Source organism: Miniopterus schreibersii (genome assembly GCF_964146895.1).
Source record: "Miniopterus schreibersii genome assembly, chromosome: 11".
NCBI lineage: Eukaryota > Metazoa > Chordata > Mammalia > Chiroptera > Miniopteridae > Miniopterus > Miniopterus schreibersii.
Genome location: NC_138111.1, coordinates 17,352,272 through 17,374,616, shown reverse-complemented (window position 1 = coordinate 17,374,616; position 22,345 = coordinate 17,352,272). Strand labels below are relative to the sequence as shown.

The 22,345-nt window shown below is 47.2% G+C and overlaps 1 protein-coding gene across 8 annotated transcripts in view; it reads left to right on the top strand.

Moving 5' to 3' along the window:
- PALM2AKAP2 (PALM2 and AKAP2 fusion) overlaps window positions 1–22,345 on the top strand; it is a 351,155-nt gene that overhangs the window by 244,629 nt on the left and 84,181 nt on the right. The window contains exon 1 of one of the 8 annotated variants that reach the window (XM_081152450.1): window positions 13,708–13,913. The exons of 6 other annotated variants lie outside the window; for them this stretch is intronic. The gene's annotated coding sequence lies outside the window, so the exon portion shown is untranslated. Of the gene's footprint in view, window positions 1–13,707; window positions 13,914–22,345 lie in introns of those variants that run through there. One more of the 8 variants, XM_081152451.1, reaches the window with a different exon arrangement.

The window sequence follows — 22,345 nt, the reverse complement described above, 5'->3', positions numbered from 1 at the left end:
CCAGAGGGGGTTGACCGTGGGGGGTAGGACGCACACCAGGACTATTTGGCTGCATTTTCACAGGGCCCCCTCTTTGAGAATCACTGTCCTGAATTTTTTTTAAATATGCATTTTGACAAGGTAACAGATGTGAACTGTAAATTGTAATGCTGCGTCAGTATTGGTTATCATTTTCCTATGGGCTGCTCCCTACATGTCAAATAAAAGTCAAATAAATGGAGTCACAACCATGCACAGCTCTCAAAGATCTACGGAGAGCTAAGGAATATTCCTGGTGGATGAGCAGTGTCAAGTACCTTCTTCTTTGCTGTTTTATTTGGCACTGTGTTCTCCTGCCAACAATAGCTAATGCTGATTGAGCACTTGCCACAAGTGGAGGACTGCGCCAAGCCCTTACATTTACCATGTCATATAATCCTCCAAACAACCCTCAGAAGGAGGAACTGTTATTAATCCCTTTTTACAGGTGTGGTGAAACATGGTAAAGTTAAGTAACTCATCAAAGATCTCAGAGTGAGCCTTTGAGCCCAGGTAGAAAGACACTTTTTAATCTCTCTATTTGAGCCTTAATGAATGCAAGTTAATTTTACTATTAGCTAAAGCAGAAGAGCCCCAAAGATGGGGCAGGAGTGGCTTTGCCAGATGAAATACCCAGTTAAATCTGAATTACAGATAAGCAGTAAATAATTTTTTAGTATTAATATGTGCCAAATATTGTATGGAGTAGGATCCCTCAGGGATTTTATCTGTTTCTGCATATGTCCCAAAAGAGGGAGGTCACCTTTCTGGATTCACCAGGTGTATGAACACAACATTCTGTTTTTATACTGGCACAGGTGCCACCTCGAGATGCAGTGACAATATCTAATGCCATCCTGTCTTGTAAGACAGCTTTTCTCACTGAAGACATTTCAGTGTTTATTAAGGTTCAGCTCTGATGACTGTCACTGAGAGCTTGTTAAGTGAACTTAGTTAAAGCTTCGAGATGAGCAACATCATCTTCAATTCCTAAGTGAGGTGCCAAAATAGCTGCCAAGTGATCGTGCCAACGAGAAACAGCTCTAGGGCATCATGCTTTCAAAAGGGAAGGCGAGCAACAGAGGAGCCGAAAGGGCAGATATGTCCCTGAGCCCACAGATACCCGACAGTACATCTCCCGATGCAACCTGGGGTAGCCAAGGCCAGAGGTGGGTACCACACAGCCATTTGCTCCACTGGGGGCTCCAGTAAATTCCTGCCTTCTTCCCCAGTCTGTCCCACACCAATCAGAACTTTGGAAAGTTATAAAGGAATTACATGGAGGTTAGCTATTTCCCCTAACATTCTGGCACTATTAGGAAACTAGTAGAGAGTGGTTTCTTTGTTCCCATCATAAAGGAGCTGAAGAGCTTAAGAATCCATATCCAGGCGCTAACCGTCTGGATCTATCCCAAATGTGGCATGTTGTCCAGTTGCTCTGGTGGTTTTGCCAGGATTCTCGCTATTTGCAGTCTTGGAGGCTGTGTGAACAGTAGTGTTATAGGACACAGAGAAACCATGCCCGTGGGATTAATAGGCCACTTGTCAGGTGTTTGTAATGGAGCATCGGCTGAACTTAAAGTTGAACTTTGGTTCAACTTACTGATTGGTAAGGCTTTGCAATCGGTCCCTTGGAGAGCCAACCCCCCTGACTTTTATCCTCAGAGTGGCCCTATCCTGTTTTAGGTCCTGTTGGTATTCTAGCAATAGGTTACTGTTTTTCCAATAACCATTAGAGCTTATGGCAATCTTTTTTCCAGTGTCTAGGTTTTTTGCAACAATTGCAAATTCCAGTTTTTTGGTTGTGAGAGAATGCTTTCTGGTTTTTCACTTCCAGTGGGTAGGGTCACTGTAATTGTAAACTCATGATGTGGGCTGCTTTAATTTAATAATTCAGAGCCTGATTCACTTCCTTTTGTGTTTTTTCTCTGTTGTTTTGAATAACTCACTGGCCAGATTAACTAAATTATGAGTATCCATAGTGGCCCAATTAAGTTGGTTTCTTTTTAGTGTTGCACTAAGTTCATCATCTAATCCATTTGAAAATGTAGATTATTAAAAAGAGGTTTCCTCTCTCTTGACATTCTCAATGCCTGAAAACTGTAAGAATGTCTTTTCTAAATGACCATAGTAATCAGAAACAGTTTCATCTCGTCTTTGAACAAGACATTGCTCAATTTTCCCCCAGTCAATATTCTTTGGAAAGAATACAGCTCTTTAGCCAACTTTTGAGCTGTCATTTCGTCCACTGTGCTCAGCTTGGGAAAATCTGCTAATGGTTCTTTCCAGTTGGCTAATTCTATCCATTTCGTTTCACTCCCTTCCCCTAGAAATATGGATTAGCTGGTACAAATCTGAATAACCAGGTTTGTAAGTTTGCACAACTGATCAAAATTCATTTGAAACCCAAGAGGATCTTGGGCAGGGCTTGGGAAGTCTTCTTTATTTTTTAATTAAAAACATTTTTTCAATTACAGTTTACACTCAGTATTATTTTATATTAGTTTCAGGTGTACAGCAGAGTGGTTAGACAGTCAGGAAGTCTTTAATAATGGGTCCTGGCTGGGCTGTCACTATTGGCCTGACTTCATTTTCTGCAGGTAGCTCCATCATCCCAATTTTAAAATATCGATGAATTTTTTATGTGCTTTTACGAACTCTATGACTTGGTAAAAATCCCCTCTCTCTGAGAGGTCACCTCCTAAAATAGAGGGCACCGGCCTGGATAGTCCCAGCAGAAGTTCTGACCCGTTCATAAATATTTCCTGACTATACCAGTGCACTTCCTCCTGATATATTTCTAACATTCCAGCGGTAGGAGAGCGTAATGATCATAAAGTTCTAGAAATAGTCTTCATCCATGCATGTCAGATAAGCCTGTCTTCTTATGAGAAAACACCCCAGTCTAATTAGCTTTGAAACAGAGCTCATTTGCAAATACCGAAGTCTGTGACTTCCCACAGAGTGAACGCAAGCAAACCAAACATAGAGCCTGCTGGCAGAACCCATTGGTCTTTGGTGCTCTTGGAAGGTTGCCAATCTGTTTCCCAATTAGGCAGGGGTTTGGCTATCCAGTTAATGTACGAGTAAATTATAATTAATGTCCAGGAGGGTTGGAATGGTCACAAGTTATTCCTAAAATAACTGTGGCCATTTACAATAGGACTTATCCTTCCGAAACAAGTCAGGGATCACAGAGGTCTCATAAATCTTGAGTATAATCCTCAAGAGTATCTGTTGGATTCATGGGCAGAAAGGTCTTGCTTCATTCTATAAGCACTTAAGATTGTTTAAGTGAGCACCTATTGTGTCTCGGTGAATTACCAAATACCTCCCTTTTCCATCTCTTTCCTCTACCCAGCCTCCACTGGCCTTCCTCCTTGCTTTTTTCCGAGTAGTGAAAACATGTAGTTGACATGGTGAAAATCATGACACGTATGTAAGCTGGATGTGCTCAGACAAGATGACCAATTCGTTGGCTAGGATGACGGGCTGCAAACACGAAAGGGTGTACACACCAAGAGCCAGGCTATTTTGAGGTCACTTGAGCTTATTACCACTGTAACAGTTGCTTCTTACTCAGAAATGAGCCAATGGAGGGGAACATTTATTTTAGCCCAGTGTTCTCACGTCTGTTCCTGAAAGAGAAAGAGGCACCGGCAGTCACAATCCTCACTGTCTTTCCGGGGGGATCTGTACTGGCGAGCGGGGCGCTGGACCGGGCGCCGTACTCTCCCCATGCTCACAGGCTGGGAGGTGGATCTCTAACATGATGAATTTTCTGGTGAATTTTAGTCTAGAGAAATGCATAAGGAGAACCATAGCTAACACTTATTGAGAGTTTTCTGTGCGTCAGGCCTTGCCCTGGCTGCTTGGGGCATTCTACTAGTCAGTTCTTACCCCAGGCCTTAGAGAGGGTACTGTGAGCCTCCCCACTTTAAAGAGGAGGAAAAGGTGTAGAGTCTAAGTAACTTGTCCAAAGACACACAGCCAAGGAGTCTCAGAACCCAGGCCTAGCCAGGCAGCCCTTGCTCTGCATGACCTTGCCTTCTAAAAGAAAAGGTGACGTTCATATGCCAACGTGGGCAGTGGGTCTCCTGGCTCCCCATCAGTATGTGTTTCATGCTGTTACGTGTGGCATGCCATATTTAAACAGGGTCAAATTTTGAGGGTGATCTTTCAAATAAATGTCGATAAATCCTTTGGGAAATTTGAAAATAAAAGTTTATTTAAGTTGAGAAATAGGCAAATATTCATCTACTGATTCATTTTTAAATTACTTTTTTTTAATTAAAAAAATTTTTAATGTTGCCATTATTGCCCTCTCCCCCTTTGCCCATCTCCACCCTTCCCCTTAAGTTACTCTTAATGTGCTTTAAATACTTTGGTTCCTGTAAAGAAAATATAAACAAAACCCAAATATGAAAAAAATTTCCAAGTTTATATTAAGTTTGTCCCATGAGTGACACAGGAAAATCCCTCTTAAGAGAAGTGACATTCCAAAAGAAGCGTAGAATCTTTTTCTTTCAAATGAAAAATACATCCTGCTTTTAAGCATTTCTTCATTGTATTTGACACTTTATGAAAATAAACTTTTTTTTTGCCCTGGCCGGGTTAGAGCATCATCCCGATACACCAAAGTTGTGGGTTCCATTCCCCGTCAGGGCACATACAAGAAACGGCCAATGAGCCCTGGCCTGTGTGGCTCAGTTGGTTGGGGGTCGTCCTGTGTGGGGAAAGGTTGCTGGTTCGATTCCGGTCAGGGCACATGTGGGGTTGCCAGCTCACTCTCCAGTAGGGGCATGTAGGAGGCAGCCTATCGATGCCTCACTCTCTCTCTCCCCCTCTCCCTTCCTCTCTCTCTAAAAATAAAAATAAAAAATCTTAGGAAAAAAAGAAGCAACCAATGAATGCATAAATAAGTGGAACAGCAAATCAATGTTTCTCTCCTCTCTTTCTAAAATCAATTAAAAATTTTTTGTGTAAAGTAAAATAAGCTTTTATTTCTCATATGGACTTTATCAAACTTTCTTATCCTGTAATAGTTGCTGACCCACCGTTCCTCTTCTCCCCTCACCCTTCTTCTGAACCCTTTTCTCCCTCCCTCCCTCCCTCCCTCCCTCCCTCCCTCCCTCCCTCCCTCCCTCCCTCCCTCCCTCCCTCCTTCCTTCCCACACATCTCACTCCCTTTCTTGTAGGGGTGACCATGGGGATTGTGGGGCCCTTAAATCAGGAAATACAGGGAAGGTGAGTGGGGGAGGGGGAACAGGTGGACTTGATGGATATTCCAGGGAAATGCTGAGTTCCAGGTAGGACTCCAGGGTAGGGTCGGGATAGTGGGAAAAGGGGGGAAGAAGATTGTGGGTGGGCCCTGGGGATCAGCAGCCTTGGGGGAAGGCCGAGGAAGAGGCCTTGAAGGGAGGAGTTGGGTAGGGCGTGACTGTGAGGGGTCTTTCTAGGTAAGGGGCAGAGCGCGGGTGGAGGGGTTGAACGCTGGTGGGCTCAGGGCAGCCTGAGTGACGCCAGGGCCAATAAGATCAATGGGGAACCAAGGCCAGAGGAGGAGGGAGCAGTGGCCAGGGTGGGGCACTGCCTCTGCTCATGTCACTCGCAGGGCTAGTCCCTGGATATGACGGCACACCCGCTCTCATAGGAACCAGGCCCTGGATACAGTGCCTGCGAGGGGCCTCCTTCAGCAAGTGGTCACAAGTTATAGCACAGATGGGTGTCAACCTGGAGCCTTCTATTCCCCTCTCAGATAATTCAGGTCCACAGCAACACCTTCCGTTTGTAAAATGTTCCGGAGTATTGAGAATGGACTGGAGGCTTTCATAGGACTCAAAGCAAAACCATAGACAGAAAGCCTAAGAAGAAAATATGTCTAGGATACTGTGATAGAGCAGATAGAAATATATCCATGTCACCAGCACAGCCATCCTGCGTGCCTGGGCCGCCTATAATGACAGCAACCACTGCTTTTGCGCTTGTCTGGCCTTATTGCCAACACTATTAGAAGTGGGCTGTAGATATGACTCTGGCCTTAGAACCAAATTAACCAGACCTTCCTTGCACCATCCCATGTAATTGTTGTCATTTATTGTTTACTTTAGAAAAAATAAAAATACCAAAGAAAACAAGCTTATAGCAAATAAATTAGCCTTGGACTGGGAGTGTGGAGGCCCGGGTTTGAGTCCTGACTTTGACCCCTTCTTGCTGGGTGGCTCTGCATAAGTCCTGTCCCCCAGCTGGAACTCACTCGCTTCACTGGTAACAGCTAATACCGAGCTCGTGCCCTGTGACTGGCCCTGAGCTTACAGCGTTGCAGGAATGATCTCCTTATGCTCACAGCAGTATAAGGTAGATGTGTTCCTGCTCTGCCTTCTTCAGGTGAGGATTTGGAGAGATAGTGAGGCTGAGCAGCTTTCCCAAGTTCACACAGCTAGTAAGTGACAGAGCAGGATTCAAACCCAGGCCTTTGGCTCGAGACCCTGTTTTTCACTGATACTTTGCTCCACTGTAAAATGAGGAAAGTGGCTTAGGTGACAGGTCATTTTCCTCCGTGCTCTCATTCTCATGTCTCTGACACTTTGATACACCCTTACCCATCCCAAGCAAGTAAAGAAAATGCCCGATATAAAACAGGAGCAGCAGCAGCAACCTCCTATCTAAACACACAGTCCTCTCGGTGCTTACCTATCTTATCTCAGCCAGTCTATAAATTACTTAGCAGTCCGGCCCTCGGCTCCTCGGTGCCTGGTCCTTTACAGCAGGCCCAGGCCGTCTGAGGCCCGGCAGCTTTGCTCATGTGTGCTCTCTGCCTGGCTTCCTAAGGTATTTGTGCTTGTAACCCCTGCTTGGGCTGAAAAGGAAAGGAAAGAAGCCAGCAGAGGAGGTGAGGGAGGGTAGAGGAAGGAAGGAAGGAAGGAAGGAAGGAAGGAAGGAAGGAAGGAAGGAAGGAAGGAAGGAAGGAAGGAAGGAAGGAAGGAAGAGAGGGAGAGGAAAAGGGAGCTGGTGCGAAGGCAAAGGTATTTATTCAAAGAGTTGGAGCATTTTCACAGGTATGTGGATGTGCCTGCTTTAGTTTACTTTTTCATAAGCTATTGTGGTTTCTAAAGGGATTTTACATTGGCCAGGGTTCCATTCCAAGAGGCTTTTAATATGCTGTAGAAGAAGCTATTAACACTCTTCACATTTAAGTGATCTTAGCACTGTATCATCCCTGTGGTTACTTAGGTAAGTAATTAACTTACTCTGTGTATACAAACTTAAAGATGTCTTCATAGTATTTCCCCATCATATTTAATGAGCTTACATTAATGTTAGGGTATGTAATTATGTTAAATGTTGTAGAAGGAAAAAGCCTTCTTTCTCCTTGGGTAGTTCTCAGTATTAAACATTTGATGAGTAAATCAGAGAGAACCACAAAGGCTACCTCTGTGACAATCAGAATTAGTACAATTTAAAATGTCAAGGTTTTGTCTCTTCCTCCCCTCACCCCCCAATATTACTGAAAAATCCTTATGATTCTTTCCATAAATTAACAGTTGCACTTCAAAGTTCTGAGGGAAACATTTGGGAATTACTGGGAAAATGCTACAGTCCTATTTTTAAAAAATTAAGAAGTAATGCTTATCTTACCTAAAATTGAAATGGAATTAAGCATCACTGGAAAGAAAGGCAGTTTTGCATCTAAAACACATCACGAATAAGAAACAGATTTCCTGGGTTTACACAGAGAAAACTGTCCTTGGCCTCGAGGTCAGTTTCCCAGCTTCCTATCTGCGATCACGCTGTGTACATTCCTAGTATATTTGGCATATTTAGGTTCCATGCTGTACGTAAAAAGTACCTTGTTTTATGCTGTGTCTCTGTTAAGGCATGAACTCTAGAGTGTTTACTGAATTTTTTAAATGCTTCAGTTGTTAAATGAGATAAAATGCTCAGCCAAGGAACAAAGAACTTGGGCCTCAGAGGGCTTTGTTGCTGTTCATTACTGAAGAAATACGCACTTGAGTGCATTCTTGTCGTTAGCACCTGAGCTTTGAGGCCTCTGGAACCGAGATGCGGGACCATGGTAGTCCCGCAAAGTCAGGGGTGCCTTCTTGCTTCCCTCACCAGGGGACTCTGGACTCTGTCCTCTGCTCTCTCTCCCTTTCCCTCCCTTCCCCTCCACAAATGACCTTTCTTCCATCCTGTCCGACAGGAGCTTCCCACGTTGCTGCTTTCCAGAAGATTTGAGTGTGGAATAAAGTATGACTTTCTCTGTAGAGCGGTACCATTTAAATGCATATTACAATGGGCATTCTGGATGACATAATGTCACTTTGACAAAAGAGAGAAGGCACAGTCGTTATAATGTGGTCCAAAATGAAAGGCATTGGGTTGGCAAATGTTGCTTGGGTTTGGGAATGTTTTGTTGGAATGTTTTTAAAGGTCTTTTCAAGAGTCTCAAGAGGCTGGGTGGATGTAATCAAGTCACCATTTGCTCATGTTAGAGGGTTTGGGAAAGGAAAAGCCAAGTGTGAGGATGCAGGGGAAGGAAATAAATGTGCAGTAGGCAGGAAAGGAGCTCACACGGGCACAGGAAGACGGAGACCCTGGAGAGGAAATGAAGGAAAGGCAGGCACCACGAACTAGGCCAACAGCAGGAGTAAACACAGTCCAGGAGCCAAGGGTTCTCAGGTGACAGGTTCTCTGTCTCGCCATCGGCTAGCTCTCTCCTTCCCCCACCTTGGAGGACTGTGTCCACCCCAAGTGGTTCTCAAAGCAGGCTGTGTAACAGAATCAGATGGAAAGCTTACACAAATGCAGGTTCCTGGGCCCCAGCTCTCCTAGGGGCAATGAACTCAGAATTCTTTCTTCCCCGTTTCCAGCTGCTCTCCATGTGAGCCAGCTTGGGAAATGCCAATTTGCAAAGTCTTAATTGCTGACCACCACTCGGCAACCAGGCCTGAACTTAGAGATGTTTTTGAGAAAGGTGTTCTCAGTTTGATAAAACCCGACTATAAGTCAACACAAATAGTCCATAGACTGACCCATGACAGTCTTAATATGTTGTGGATTCAGAAAGGTGATAGTTAAAACAGTCTGTGTGGTTGGGTCATCCCTTCTATGAAAAAGCCACCATATCTAGAGGTGACCTTTCTGCCCTTAAGTAAGAATGGGAGACCGGCAGAGAAATGTCTTACGTGGGAAATCCATACACATACAAAACATCCAGATGATCAGGATCAAACCACTGTTTGAAGTCGAAAGCCAGCACATGATCTGTGTGAATCCTGGGAGTTACTTGGTCAGCTGTTCCAAGCCCTGCAGCCTGCAGGAATAAATCTTTCCTTTTATATTTAAATAGAAGTTACTTGGACTTCAAGAACGGACAAAGTGTTGAAGGTTGTCCAGTGCCCACCCCACGATTTTTATGGATTTTTAACTCAAGTGGGATGGGGTTAGTTCTCCTGGTGACTTCTTGTTCTGACTTCCTATTTTGCCTGAATTTGTAACGTCACCTCTATCTTGCCTGACATCTACTCTGCACTGAGCTGAGTACAAGCCCCTTGCCTTTGGTTCTCCAAACAAATGCTGTTTCCAGAGGTCTAGGGGTTGCTAGAAGCGCTTACATCACAACATAGCACAGCAAACCATTTTAAAAGTGAATATGGACTATTCTTTCTTTTGGCTTGGCGATCAGGAATTTCTCCTTCCCTGACTCTCCCCCAGCACCCCAGTCTTTCCTCTGAGTCCATACATTTTATAGGCTTCTGAATTCCAAAAGTGAATTGCTCTTGAACAGTGTTTAAACATTTTTTTATGTCAAGAAATAGCACAAACTGCCTTCCAAATTTACCATTTTATTAATGTAAACATATTTCCATCAACAGAGTAGACTCACTGAATTTTCATCATTGCCTCACCAACACAACATAGGCAAAATCTATTGTCCCAATACTTTCACTTCATTTGTTCAGCTCTGAAGAGTTTGAGCATCTTTTCAGAAGTTCAATGGCCAGTTGTATCTATTTATCTATAAACTACTGCTTTGCTTTTTTTCTTAGGTAGTTGGTAATATTCTTACTGATTTGTGAGAACTCTTTGCATGGTAGAGATGGTAACCCATTGTTGTGTCTGTTGCAAATATTTCCCCTGGTTTGTTCCTTCTCTTAGATTTTCAGTGGTGCCTCTAGCCCCAGGGGGATAACCTTGGGATTGGGGTTGTTTCTAACTTTCCAGGGACCTCACCAGGTGCTTAGTGGGAAAGTCCTGCAGATCTAGTGCTGTTGGTTTGATGCGGTCCAGTTCTTTCTTTCGTTGTTTTGTTCGGTTTTCCCTCTCATCTCCCCCATCCCTGCTAGCTGGCCACCTTTATTTTCTGTGAGAGACATTTAGCACTTGAGGACCACGCCCAGCGGTGCTTTTTGTTTGTTCCCCTAGCTGAAGGAGGAAATGGCAAATTCTCCTTTATGATGCCAGCCTTGGCTCTTCCTTTGGGTTTGCGGATCTTCTCTCTGAGCCACTCAAGGGTCTTTTTTTTTCAGATTCTACTCTTCTAAGCTTGGGGGCATGCGGTTCCTGCTGGGCCATTTTTTGCTCGATTTGGTTCATTTTGTTCAGTCTGGGGAGAAGAGGCTTTGTCAGTCTGTGTCTAGGCTGAATCCTTTCCCAGAAACTTAAACTCCACTTTTGGTGCTTCTCTAGTCAGTACATTCTATTTCTTGGGCCCCCTGGAAGCCAGTGTTGCTCAGGGCACGGTTTAAAGTGGGCCAGCAGCGTGGCAGAGGCAGTGTGAGAAAAATGTACTCTTAGGCCATAGTGACACAAATCTATTTTCCTCTTCGGCCCAGCAAAATTTCCACAGAAGGTTGTGTCCTAAGTCATGTAGGGCCTTTGGGAGCATTTGATATTTACAAGTCCCAGCTATGTTTATTTCACAGGATTAGTAGCCCTTTATTTGCTTCAAATGTGCTTCTGAAGTGCATTTAGGAGACTAAATGCTTCTTTCACAAAATATTCTTGGCTCTGATAACTGTTACTGTGTTAAAAGACATATCATAGGGTGAACCCATAGCATGCACTGGGTAGTAAAGCCAGCCTTTCCCATCTCCAGTGGTCTCACTCCCTCATGGTCTAAGAATCACCTGGCCCACCCCCAGAGATTCTGACTTAGTAGGTAAAAGTGGAGCCCAGGAATCTGCATTTTTAATAATCACAGAGGTGGTTTTGAAATCTGTGGCTTTGAGTCCAAAGTGAGATAGCTCGACCTCAGCGCTTTGGCATTTAGGATGTGATAATTCTTAGTTGTTGGGGGGGGGGCGGGCTGTCCTGTATACTTCAGGATGTTTAGCAACATCCCTGGCCTCTGTCTATTAGATGACAGATAGCTGTCTATTAGATATCTATCTATTTTGTCACTCCCAATGGCAAAAATGTCTCCAGACATTGCCAAAATGTCTCCTGGGAGTGTGTGTTTCAAATCACCCTTGATTGAGAATCTTGGACCTAGGGGAAAATAAATGAGAAAAATGTTAATAAAAAACAGTTTTTACTTTTGAATGCAGACATTCATACCCTGGCATTGATTTCATTGAACAAATTAAACAAAAATTTCTTAGCACCTGGTATGTACCAAGTCTTTTATATAAAAATATTTAATTTAATCATGGCTACCTCATTAATATCTTATAAGATGGAAGAAAAGAAAATGTTCTTGTAAATTAATACCTATTGAACAGGCATTTCCTTAAATTAATATTCCTAATCATTTTCTATAGGATATACCAGAATGTTAAAATTAACATTAACAGAAAATTCACATTAACATTAAAACCAATATTAAATTAATATTAATATTAATTAACATTGACATTGCTTTAGGAAAGAAGTAATTCAGAATAAAGCCAGTATAAAGATCTGCACTTTTTCTATAAAACAAATTTGATTTGTGAACTTTACGCTTATTCAAATTTAGGAACATATGAAGAAAGAGTGAGGATCCACCTGTGAAAATACTGTTTATGAAACCTCACCTCTGCTGTAATTTTAGAATCTTTCCTTAGACAATCTCTGGTCCATATAAATAAATAACTGCACCCAAACATGCTCGTTTCAGTGTAAGCTTTTCACATGATAGTAAAATATTAAAAATAGATCACAATGTAGGGCACCCAGATACTTAACTCCTTAAGTCAAGGACATGAGGAAAGAGGAGAAGAGGGGAGGAGAGGGGAGGGGAGAAAGGGAAGTGATTGAGGCCCAAATCGATTGATGTAATCTCCAACCATCGGTCAGTAAATTCTATTGAAATTCAAAAATGTAGGGGACAAACACACAAAAAAGCTGGTGAAATAAGTCCTGAATGCAGAAAAAAGAAAAAAAAAAAGAAGCCTATTGACATTTAGGAACCCCGAGGAGAACAGCGGATGTCTCCATGGAAGACTCTGTCCCCTGCCTGAGTAAAGCTGTGAATACAGCTGGAGACAGGAAGGCGTTTCTCCAGAGGGTGCTCTTTGCTGTGTGTCATTAGGGTGGACAGGGTTTCTGGGCAGCTCCCCAGGATATCACTTCTTTGTACTGGAAATCGAGGACCTTCGTGAACTAGGAAAGAAGCACCAGGCCCGGCAGTTGTCTTTCCCTGCTGGGTCTGGAATTCAGAACCGACTGTCAGGAGAGGGCCCCAGGACCTTGGCCAGCAGCTCCAGCCTAGGATGGAATCTCAAAGGAGAGGAAGCAGCTCTGACTGGCAGAGCTGGAGAGAGAGGATCCCTGGGGAGATGAAAACCCCCATCACGCCTAGTGGAAAGTTAAAGTCAAGAAATCTGACTTGATCTTATTTTCCTCTGCGCAGAATGTGCAGAGTAAGAGAACGGCTTGCTTTTTAAATGCTGTTTTCTGGGTAGGGTGTTTCTGCGCGTCTCCTCTCGCAGGATTTCTAGACAGTCCGTTTTCCAAGGGTCATTAACATTATTTAAATATTCATGGTGGGGGAGGGGATGGCAGACTGAAATTTCAGACAGCCTGGGAGTGAGGGATGGTTGGCCACCCACCTGATCCAGCCCCCGGCTGCGTGTCAGCTGCCGCCCTCCCCGGTGCTGGCTTTGTTCACTCCGGGCCCCCGGGTCCGCCACCGTGGGGAGGGCAGCGTGAAGGCCCTGGCGAGCCAGTGGGCAGAAGCACCCCCGTGCACACCCCAGCCAGCCTCTGGGCCCCGTCAGGGAGGGACCCAAACACGGAGACCCCGTCGCTGTCAGAGATGCGCCTCGCAGGCGCCCCCAGCGGCAGCACCTCCCCAGGGCCAGGCGCGGAGCTGGGTACGGGGTGAGGGGCTCGCCCCGGCCCGGGCAGGACCGGGCGGCTGCTGGCGTCGTGAGCGCGCCCCCGTGCCCACACACTTCCTCAGACACGCACACGCGGGCGCACACCAACACCCGCGGCCACGCACGCAGGGCCCGGCCCACCCAAGCACCGGCACAGGCCCGGCGGGGAAGCGCCCGGCCTCACTTGCCCAGCCCTCCGCCCCTTGCGCCCCCCCCCCCCAGCTCCCCCTGGCACCCCTCTCCCTCGGTTCTTTCCATTCATTCAGTCCATGCACAGATTCCGCCCGGCCCCAGCGATAAGGTGGGTGGAGGGGAGGGTGTGAGGAGCTGGGGGGGGCGAACCTCCGGAGCCCGGCGCCCAGAGGGGCGGGGAAGGGGCGGGGAAGGGGCGGGCCCGGGAACCGGCGGGCGGCGCTCGGGCCCCTGAGCTCTCCGGCGGCCGCGGCTCTCGACAGATGCTCTCGCCCCAGCCCCAGGCTGCCGGCCGCCTTCCTCGGGAGTCTCCGGGACGCCCCAAGAAGGAGGCAGTGGCCGCGCCGCGCGGGAGCGGAGCCGGGGGACCGCGCCGCCAGCGCCCTGCGCGCAGAGGTAGGAGTCCCGGCTGCGGCCCCAGCACCGCGTCCTGGGGCGCCCCGCTGGCGCTGGGGGGAAAGGTGGCCCGGGAGGGACCGGGGAGCTGGGGAATCCTCGGAACCGCCTCGGATCCTAAAGCGCTTCTTTCTATGGCACTTGTCTAGCCGAGCGTGTGCGGGGAGGAGGCCCGGCTGGAAAGGGCTGTGGCCATGTGGCTTTGGATTCCTAAGTTTGGGGGAGGGCCAAGCCGCTGGCTGCTTTATTCAGTACCTAATTACTTATAAATGTTTTGAAAAACAAACTTAGGACGTCTCCGCAACACACACACACACACACACGCACACGCACACACACACGGCCAGCTGTACAGCAAAAATCACACCTCGGCAGCCACCTCGCCATCCCCGGTTTCAGCCCGTGCGGAACCTCCTCGGATGGCAGCGCCGGGGGCGTCTTCGGAAGCCTGGAGCTTTCCGGAGAGACCGAGACCGAGGCCGGCAGAGCCGGGGCCCCGGGCAGCTGGCGCCGTCCGGGGTCCAGGGAGTTGGATTCGGGAGGTGACGCGCGAGGAGGGCGCAGCCCCGCGTGCCCAGCCCGGGCGCAGAGGAGGGGTCCGGGCAGGAGCTGAGCCTGGAGGATCGTCCCGAGGCGGGGATTCCAGCTGTTAGGATCAGGTGTTTTATCCCGGCCAAGCCGGGGGAGGTGACCCCTGCTTGGATCCTTTGGGGAGTCGTGGTGGCGAGCGCGGGGTGCACCCCCGTCGTGTGCCTCTGGAGGCGGCGCGCGCAGGGAGAGGGGCCGAGAGATACCGCGGCCCCGAGAAATTCTAGAGAAACGTCGTGGGGGACGCGGGGCTGAGTGGATCCCTGCGAGTGGGGAGCCCGGGAGCCCGCCTGCGGGGGGAGCGGTGGCGCTGGTGGCCGGGCGACACCTGAAGGCGAAGGGCGGGCTGCGTGCCGCGGGCGCCGGCGGCCAGGGGACCCGGGGAGCGGCCCGGCGGCCCTGCTCCTGAGCTGCTTCTCACGCCGCTGGACCCCACTAGCCCTGGAGGTCCCTCCCCATTCCGCCAAAAGGAGGGGAGGGGTGCTTCTTAGGGGGAGGCGACTCGCTTAGAGGGACCCGGGAAAGTCAGCTTCCGTCGTGGGGCAGTAGTGGTTTGGCTCTGAGAGGTGTGTGGTTAGACTTTGGTAAATCTGTACCCTTCCCTGGAGCAGTTTTAACTGCAGCACCACTCATTTTGGCACACCCTCCCCCCCCTCCAATGTATTTACCTTTGAAAAGAGACTGCACACACCTATCTGTAGCTCTACATATACAGTGTATCTTTGAGCCTGCGAACAAGTTCAGCTTCTCCGCGGGCGCGCCCTTCCGCCCTGACACACGGTTCCAGGCGCCGGAGCCTGAGCAGGAGCAAACCCACCCGTCCCCGTTGGAATCCCGCAGGATTTGGTTCTTTGGCTTTGTTCTCATGAAAGAGACTTCACTTGAGCATCCCACTTTTCTTCCTGGAAATGTTCCCAATTTAATTAAACACTTTTCTTCCCCGCAGCCTGGCAGCCTCCCTGAATTTATTTATTGATCAATAATGTTTCAGAGTAGCACCTCGAGAAGAGGTAGGTCTAGTAAGGAGTTTACTGTTTCTTCAAACATAAAGCCTTTTAAGGATTGAAACTTGCCCTAAAGCTTTTTCCAAAGAGCCGTCCCTCTGCCAGCTCTCTCTTCCCCGGTTCTGACACGGGCTCTTTGCTTAAAGGGCATTTTCTCCTTTGAGTGGACAGACCATGGGTCTTATGGGCCCTGCAATTATTTTGGGCTGCTCCAATAAAATTAGTCATGAGTCAGGAAAAAACGAAAGTAATACTACCTGGGTCTCCCAACCCCTTCCCTGGCAAACTGTGCAGTTAAGTGATGAGGCGCTTCTCTGGCACAGGCTCTCTTCAAGAGTCTCCCTGGGATGTGGAGGTGCTAGCCTGAGAGGGTGGCTAGGCTTCGAGATGGGACAAACATTGTGAAATACCCATTATCTCATAGTTCTGGCATGGAGCTGGCACAGCTTCCTGTCTGCAGAGTTCAGGGTAGTGCTGTCAGAATTTATTTCACTTTCCTAAGTGCCTCATTTGGGCTCAGTTGCCTCAGGACTTCAGGGCAATAAATTGAAGCAGGTTGTCTTAACTCGGTTATCAAGCGAGGGGCAAATGGTCCACTGTTTGGTTTTTTAATTTTGAAAACTTTCAGTATTTTAGTATAGAACTAACACATTCAATGTTTCGTTTAAAATATGCTAACACCCTGAACCTTCTAATTAGTGATTATAATTATTGTCTAGATCTTACCCTTTTAGATTTGTTACACTCTTATAGCACCCATGTCCCAGATTCCTGTCATGGTTGTCATGCCAAGTTTCTGCTTAGTAGGGTAATGAGAAATGTTGCAAGTAAGAGATGAAATTTACTTTAGAAGGAGGTTGTGTTGGGGGATTTTAATAATTGAAACGGGAACATGTTGAAAATTTACTTCTGAAAGCCAAGGGGATGGTGTTTAGTTCCATTCTTTAATTTTATGCATTTCTCAGCACTGGTATGATCTCCCTTGAATTAGCCTCTGGCATGTCTGTTCTATGATTCAGAGAAACGTAAGAGTCACCATTTGCTTAGATTATTGATCAGGGATCCTGTACCAGCCATTGGAAATGTGAAGTAATTGATTAATATACTTGTCAGTTTCAACAAGTTTAGTGTTAGTAAACTTACTACCCAGAGGCAGATTTTCTGTGAAGCTCAAAAAGCCTAAGGTTCAGGGCCCCGAGCTGGCATCAGCCTCACCCAGGAGCACTTTGGGTGGCTTGGGCTTAAGGGGGAAGGTGCCTTCATGAACCAAGATGGGAGATATGTCTTTGTTAGTTAATTTCCTTCTAAGAATATACAGAGTGTGTGTGTGTATACATATAATTATAGGAAAGTCGAAATCATCTCTATTCCAACAGGAAAGTCCACTATTTTGCTCAAAGAGAAAGTTATAGAGTTTGTTTATGTGAATTAAATGGTACTTGATTAATTAGAAGGGGAGTACTGGGAGTAATACAGTAACTGAAGTTTAAACCTAAGTTTTAAAAAATGTGTTTCAGTTATTATTGATGAAAGTGTTTCTAAGTCGTAACCCTTGACTTGCTTCTTGCGTTGGTGAGTTTCCCTTGGTGAATGTACTGCTGTGCTTCTGTTGGCAGTTCCGACATTCTTGTAGCGTCAGTGTGGTTAGTGTAGATGTGAATTATGATTTATGAGCATGTAGAAGTGCAATTGTGGACCCCACTCCAGGACAGACTCTGGAGGCTGGCTTTTGAGAAAACTAACATTCCGATACAAATGTAATTTCCGTTCTTTGCCCCACTCTCTTGAAAGTGGAGTGCCAGAAAAATGAGTGAATCAAGACCTTCCTTGCCTTCTTCCTACAATAAAACGGGATGCCCCTTCTGCAGGGTTCAGCAAGCGGTTCTTTTTTCCTGTCGAAGTGAATTCTGCACCTGGGGAGGGGCAGGAAAGGACAGACAGCATGGAGAAGGGACTGAGGGCACCCTCGGGCCACAAATACCTCTTTTCTCTTGACTTCTCTCTCAAGTCTAGGAACCCCAGTGCTACCAGGCCTTTGGGGGTTACATTTGAGTTGGAACAAGGGACACGCGACTGGCATTTGTTCCCGTCTTGGTGGGAGTCTCAGAGAGACCGGATGGGCTCCACACCTGGGGAAGGTGCCCTTTGGAGGACGAATGCCACTGGTTTCCTTGTCCGGGCAGAGGGTGGGATGGAGGGGGCGTGAAATGATGGTGCTTCCCTCCAGTGGATTTGGGGGGTTTGGGGTTTGTCTTTAAGTCTTGTAAGATACATGTGGTTGAGAGGGTTGTGGTGTGAATGCCTGGGAAGGGAAGAGAGCTGTAGAAATTGGTAGGGAATGCCATTGTCCTTTGGGCCCTTCTTTTCTTAGGAGTGAGCAGGGACTTTGTGGTTGGTTTTGATGCTTGATTGGAGCAGATGGAACGAGCAGAGCCAAATACATGGATGCTATAACGGCCCAGTTAATTATCCAGACCATGGCAGGGCCATGTTCTCTGTAAGGCCTGGAGCGGGTCATGTAAACTGTGTCTTGCTTCCCTTATCTCTGCAATGGGGGGATACCAAAACCTGCCTATCACTACAGTGCACATGTTGTATTCCCCCCCGAAATTGGTTGTTTTCTTAAATTAACCAGAGTCTTCTTTCAGCCTTATGTCGGATGCAAATAAGTAAACAGTTTTTAAAGTTGATTAAAAAACTGCAGTAGGTGTGTAGCAGCTCAGTTGTTCATCCTTTGCACTGATCTGATCGAGAAGCTTTGATTGTGGATGTTCTCCAAGCCTGACCTTCACCCCCACCCTACAGCCCCCTCCTTTTGACCTGGGGAGCCTGGCTGACATCCGTTACCTCCCTTTACCCCTGAAACACTGACACAGTTGTACTGAGGCTTCTTCCAGTCTTCTTTGCTTGCTCCCTTGTAACACTTCAAGTCAGTCAGAAATTGCTTCTCATTGGGAAAATGGACCCAGATTTTCGGGACCATAATCCAGGGCTTTAAGCTCACTCAGTGACCAGCAGGTGACAGGTGTCAGGGGGACTCCCTTCTGGGACGACTGTGAATGCTTTGCCAGCTCTTAGGAGTTTAGTCTGTCACCAAGACAGGAATGTGAATTAATATATTAAGTAAAGATTTGCAATGAGGGTTGCAACAGAAAAGGGTTTTCAGAAGCGTCTGAGAGCCTAGTGAATCCAGTCCTTTCTGTATAGCAACTGAGCTGCTACACAGTTTCACAGATCTGCCCTAGAGTTGGATGATTAGATGGATTATTAAATAGCACCATGCTGAGGTGGACACAGCAGAAACATCATTTTGAGCTATTCTTAAGCACTATACATCATACTTTTATTTATTTATCTATTTATCTATCTATCATCTATTTATTTATTTATTTATTTTAGAGCTAGAGGAGGGGGAGAGAGAGAAAGAGAGAGAGAGACACATCGATGTGAGAGAGAAACATGGATTCGTCGCCTCCTGACCACACCCCAAGGTGGGATCGAACCCACACCTTGGCATGTGCCCTGATAAGGAATTGAACCGGCAACCTTTCGGTGCACAGGACCATGCTCCAACTAACTGAGCCGCCAGGCCAGGGCTACACATCATGCTTTTAAACAAACACATCTAAAAAGGTGTCTTCCACCCTTGGTCCAAACCTCTCCACCAGATTTATGGCGCCAGCCGGCAGTGGGGCTGTAGACTGGGACGGGTTTATACAGTTAAGGAAGTGAGTTGGTTAGAAAAAGCAGCTGGGGATTCAAAGCAACACGACTTAAAAAGCAGAACTTTGAAGCGCCTAACCAGGTTTGCGAGGCCACTGTGAGGTTTTCTTTTTAGTCACTATCTGCTGGAGGGAAGTCCCTGCTCAGGATGTCTGTGGAGGAGGGACTGCCCAGCTCAGGTCCAGTGACCCTCAGGGTCTATACCCCGTTCAAGGACCTCAGCTCAGCATGAAGACCCAGCTTCCCAGGAATCTGCCTGTTCACTTGGGCAGCATGTCTGGGTGTGTGGTCCATGTAGGGATTCCGAGGCCCTGGCACAGACTGTCAGGATCCCTCATCTGGTAAAATGCTTTCCTGGTGATGTCAAATTCCAGGTGATGATGGCAGTTCTGGGGCCACATCAACAGGTCTGTGGATTCTGCTTGACCTTTCTGCCCTGTGGGGAGCCTACACTCCTTATCTGCTATATAGGACTGGTAAGAAATTGAGTCAATTTACAAAGACAGATAAATGCGGGTCCAGAAATACTGACCTCTCTTGGAACACGTAAGGATGAATTTTATTGCTTTGCACATGCTTTGGTAAGGGTGCCTTGAGAGGCATTATGACCATGCAGAGTAAAGATCCCAGTAATGCTGGAACAGTTTCTCTTGATTGTCAGAGGGGGGCAGACTGGGTTTCCACAGTGCTTGGAGTGCCCGGGTTGGGAAGGTTTAGAGGAGAATTTAGCCAGGATTTCCAGGTGTTTAGCCCTCTGTTGGCTAGAAGGACAGTGTGTGTGACTGGAGCTGCCACCCTCACCAAGTTCTGTGAAGACGAGGGGGTTCCTTAGGTGGTCATCCTATCCACAACCCGTGGCTCTTTCCATGCTGTTTGTGGTGCACCTGCAGGCTAGGGCTGAGCTCATGCTTCCTAGAGGCAGAGACAGGCTCTGCTGCTGGGGAGAGCCCCAAACCTGTGCGAGGAGAGGGCAGAACCTACCTGCCTTTCCTCCCATCCAGCCTGACTTCAGCCTTGAATGCAGAGCTCTGCCAGGGCCCCCTGTGCCCGCACCTGGGTCAAGCCTGTGTAGAAGGTGTGAGGCCAAACCACACTTTCCTGCAGGTGCTTAATGACTGCTCAGTCCCCCTCCCTGGCTGCACTGGCTCGAGTTATCATGATGTCATTGGCACAGTGGAATCGTGCTGAGCGTTACTTTGGAGCAATGCCTCATGTAAGTTCTGTGATACAGCCGAGAAACAGAGAGACACCATTGTTCAGCCCTGTTTATGTGGGAAGTTGGGAGAGTGATTTTATTCCCAAAGGAATAAATCTCAATTAATTTACTAGAAAATTCAAGTATTTCGCAGCCCTAGACTTCAAAGCTCTCTCTGTATGTGTATGAAAATCAAGGCCCGTGTGCCTCGTGCTGTGCGGGTCCAAGGCTTTATTTAGCCTGGCTAATTCGTGTTGTGCATTAGAACATTTTATTCTTGCAGCAGAGCAGGAATGCTCTTCTGACACAGTTCCAGATGAGCAGGATTCATTCATTCGGGGAGGAAAATGAACAAGCTGCGTTAGAAACTTACATCATGTCCAGAGCGTTTGTGATTATTCCTGTTTGGGATCATTTGTCCTTAAGAGAAAAGATCAATTCAGTGTTAAATGCGGCGCAGAGATGGGCCCCAAGTGGGAGGCATTGCTTTTGCATGAAATCACAATGTGTACATTGTTTTTAAATATTCTTTTCATGGTATGCTTCATTATCAAAACAATTCCCAGCCTCCAAAGGATGGCAGATGTTACGGCATAACCAGCAAAGAGGGAACTAGATAGAGCAGCGAAAGGGGGGAGAAATCCCTCCCTCTCCAACCACCATTCAGAGTGGAACTGAGGTTTCTCTTCCAGGGAGTTCCCTGTGATCCCCAGGGATTCCTTGATCTGGAGCTTTCCAGGCATGGTGCTGGGGGGAGCTAAGAGGAAAGGGGGAGGGAATTAACATTTTATGAGTGCCAGATGCCAAACTGGTTGCTTTGTCTTCACTATTTTACTTAATCCTTGAAAATCATCATCATTTTTCAAATGAAGACAGAAGTTATGGAATCACCCAGGGGTCCTACAGCGACACAGTGTCAGGCCAGTATTCCTACCCAGCTTGCTCCTATTACTAAAGCAGTGTCCTGGGGACCTGCAGCATTGGCATCACCCAGGAGCTCGCTGAAACTAAAGAATCCTGAGTCCCATCCCAGCCCTGCTGAACTAGAATCTTCATTTTAAACTAAATCCTTTGTGAGAAGCGCCTCACCATTGTGAAAACTAGCCCAGCCTCAGTTAGGACTAGATCCTCAAACTCTGAGAGACTAGGCTACCTGGGAGCGGGGAAGAATCTAGTGGGATGCAGCTAAACCTTCCCCAATGCGCGGGGGCAGCCCTCCCACCTCCCAGGTAACAGTCTCCTGCCCCGAATGTCCATAGTTGAGAAACCCCGGCCTAGTTGTCCACATCGAGAATTCACGTCCTGTAGATATGTCTCTAGGCTCAGATAGCTGCAGATTCTAGCATGCGGATTGTAAACGAAACTGTACCAACTGCCCTGTGCTGTGCAAATGTGACTGGGGCTGGCACAGAGAACCAGAGCTTAAATTGCCGCATGAAAGATTCCCGCCGGTGTTTTGAGAGTGTCTGGCTGGCTGTCCTATCCAAGATGCAGTGAAATGTTTCTGAACATGAACGGAGAGCCACTGAGGATGCTGGAAGGTGACCTGCCCCAATCCTGCCTGGAAACAATGCCTTTGTGTCTTTGTTGTGTTCCCCAAACTTGCCCGGGCCTCTGTCCTGTCTTTCAGCTCCTTAGCCTGCTGTGTTGGGTCAGCTGTGCCACCTGGAGGCTGGGGGTGGAAAGGGAAGAAATGAAAGGCTGACACAGAGAGGCAAAGCTGCATTCCCCCCCCCCCCCCCGGGTCTGTGCATCTCCCACCATATTTTCTCCATCCCGTCTGCCCCCCTCTCTTTTCTCTCTGTCTTTCTGCCTTTTGTGAGCTAAAAATCATCCCAAATCGTGTCTGGGAAGTGAAACCAGCATGCCCAGTGTATATTCAGGGGGGAAAAGTTGCAAAGTGAAATTATAGCCGAGAAAGA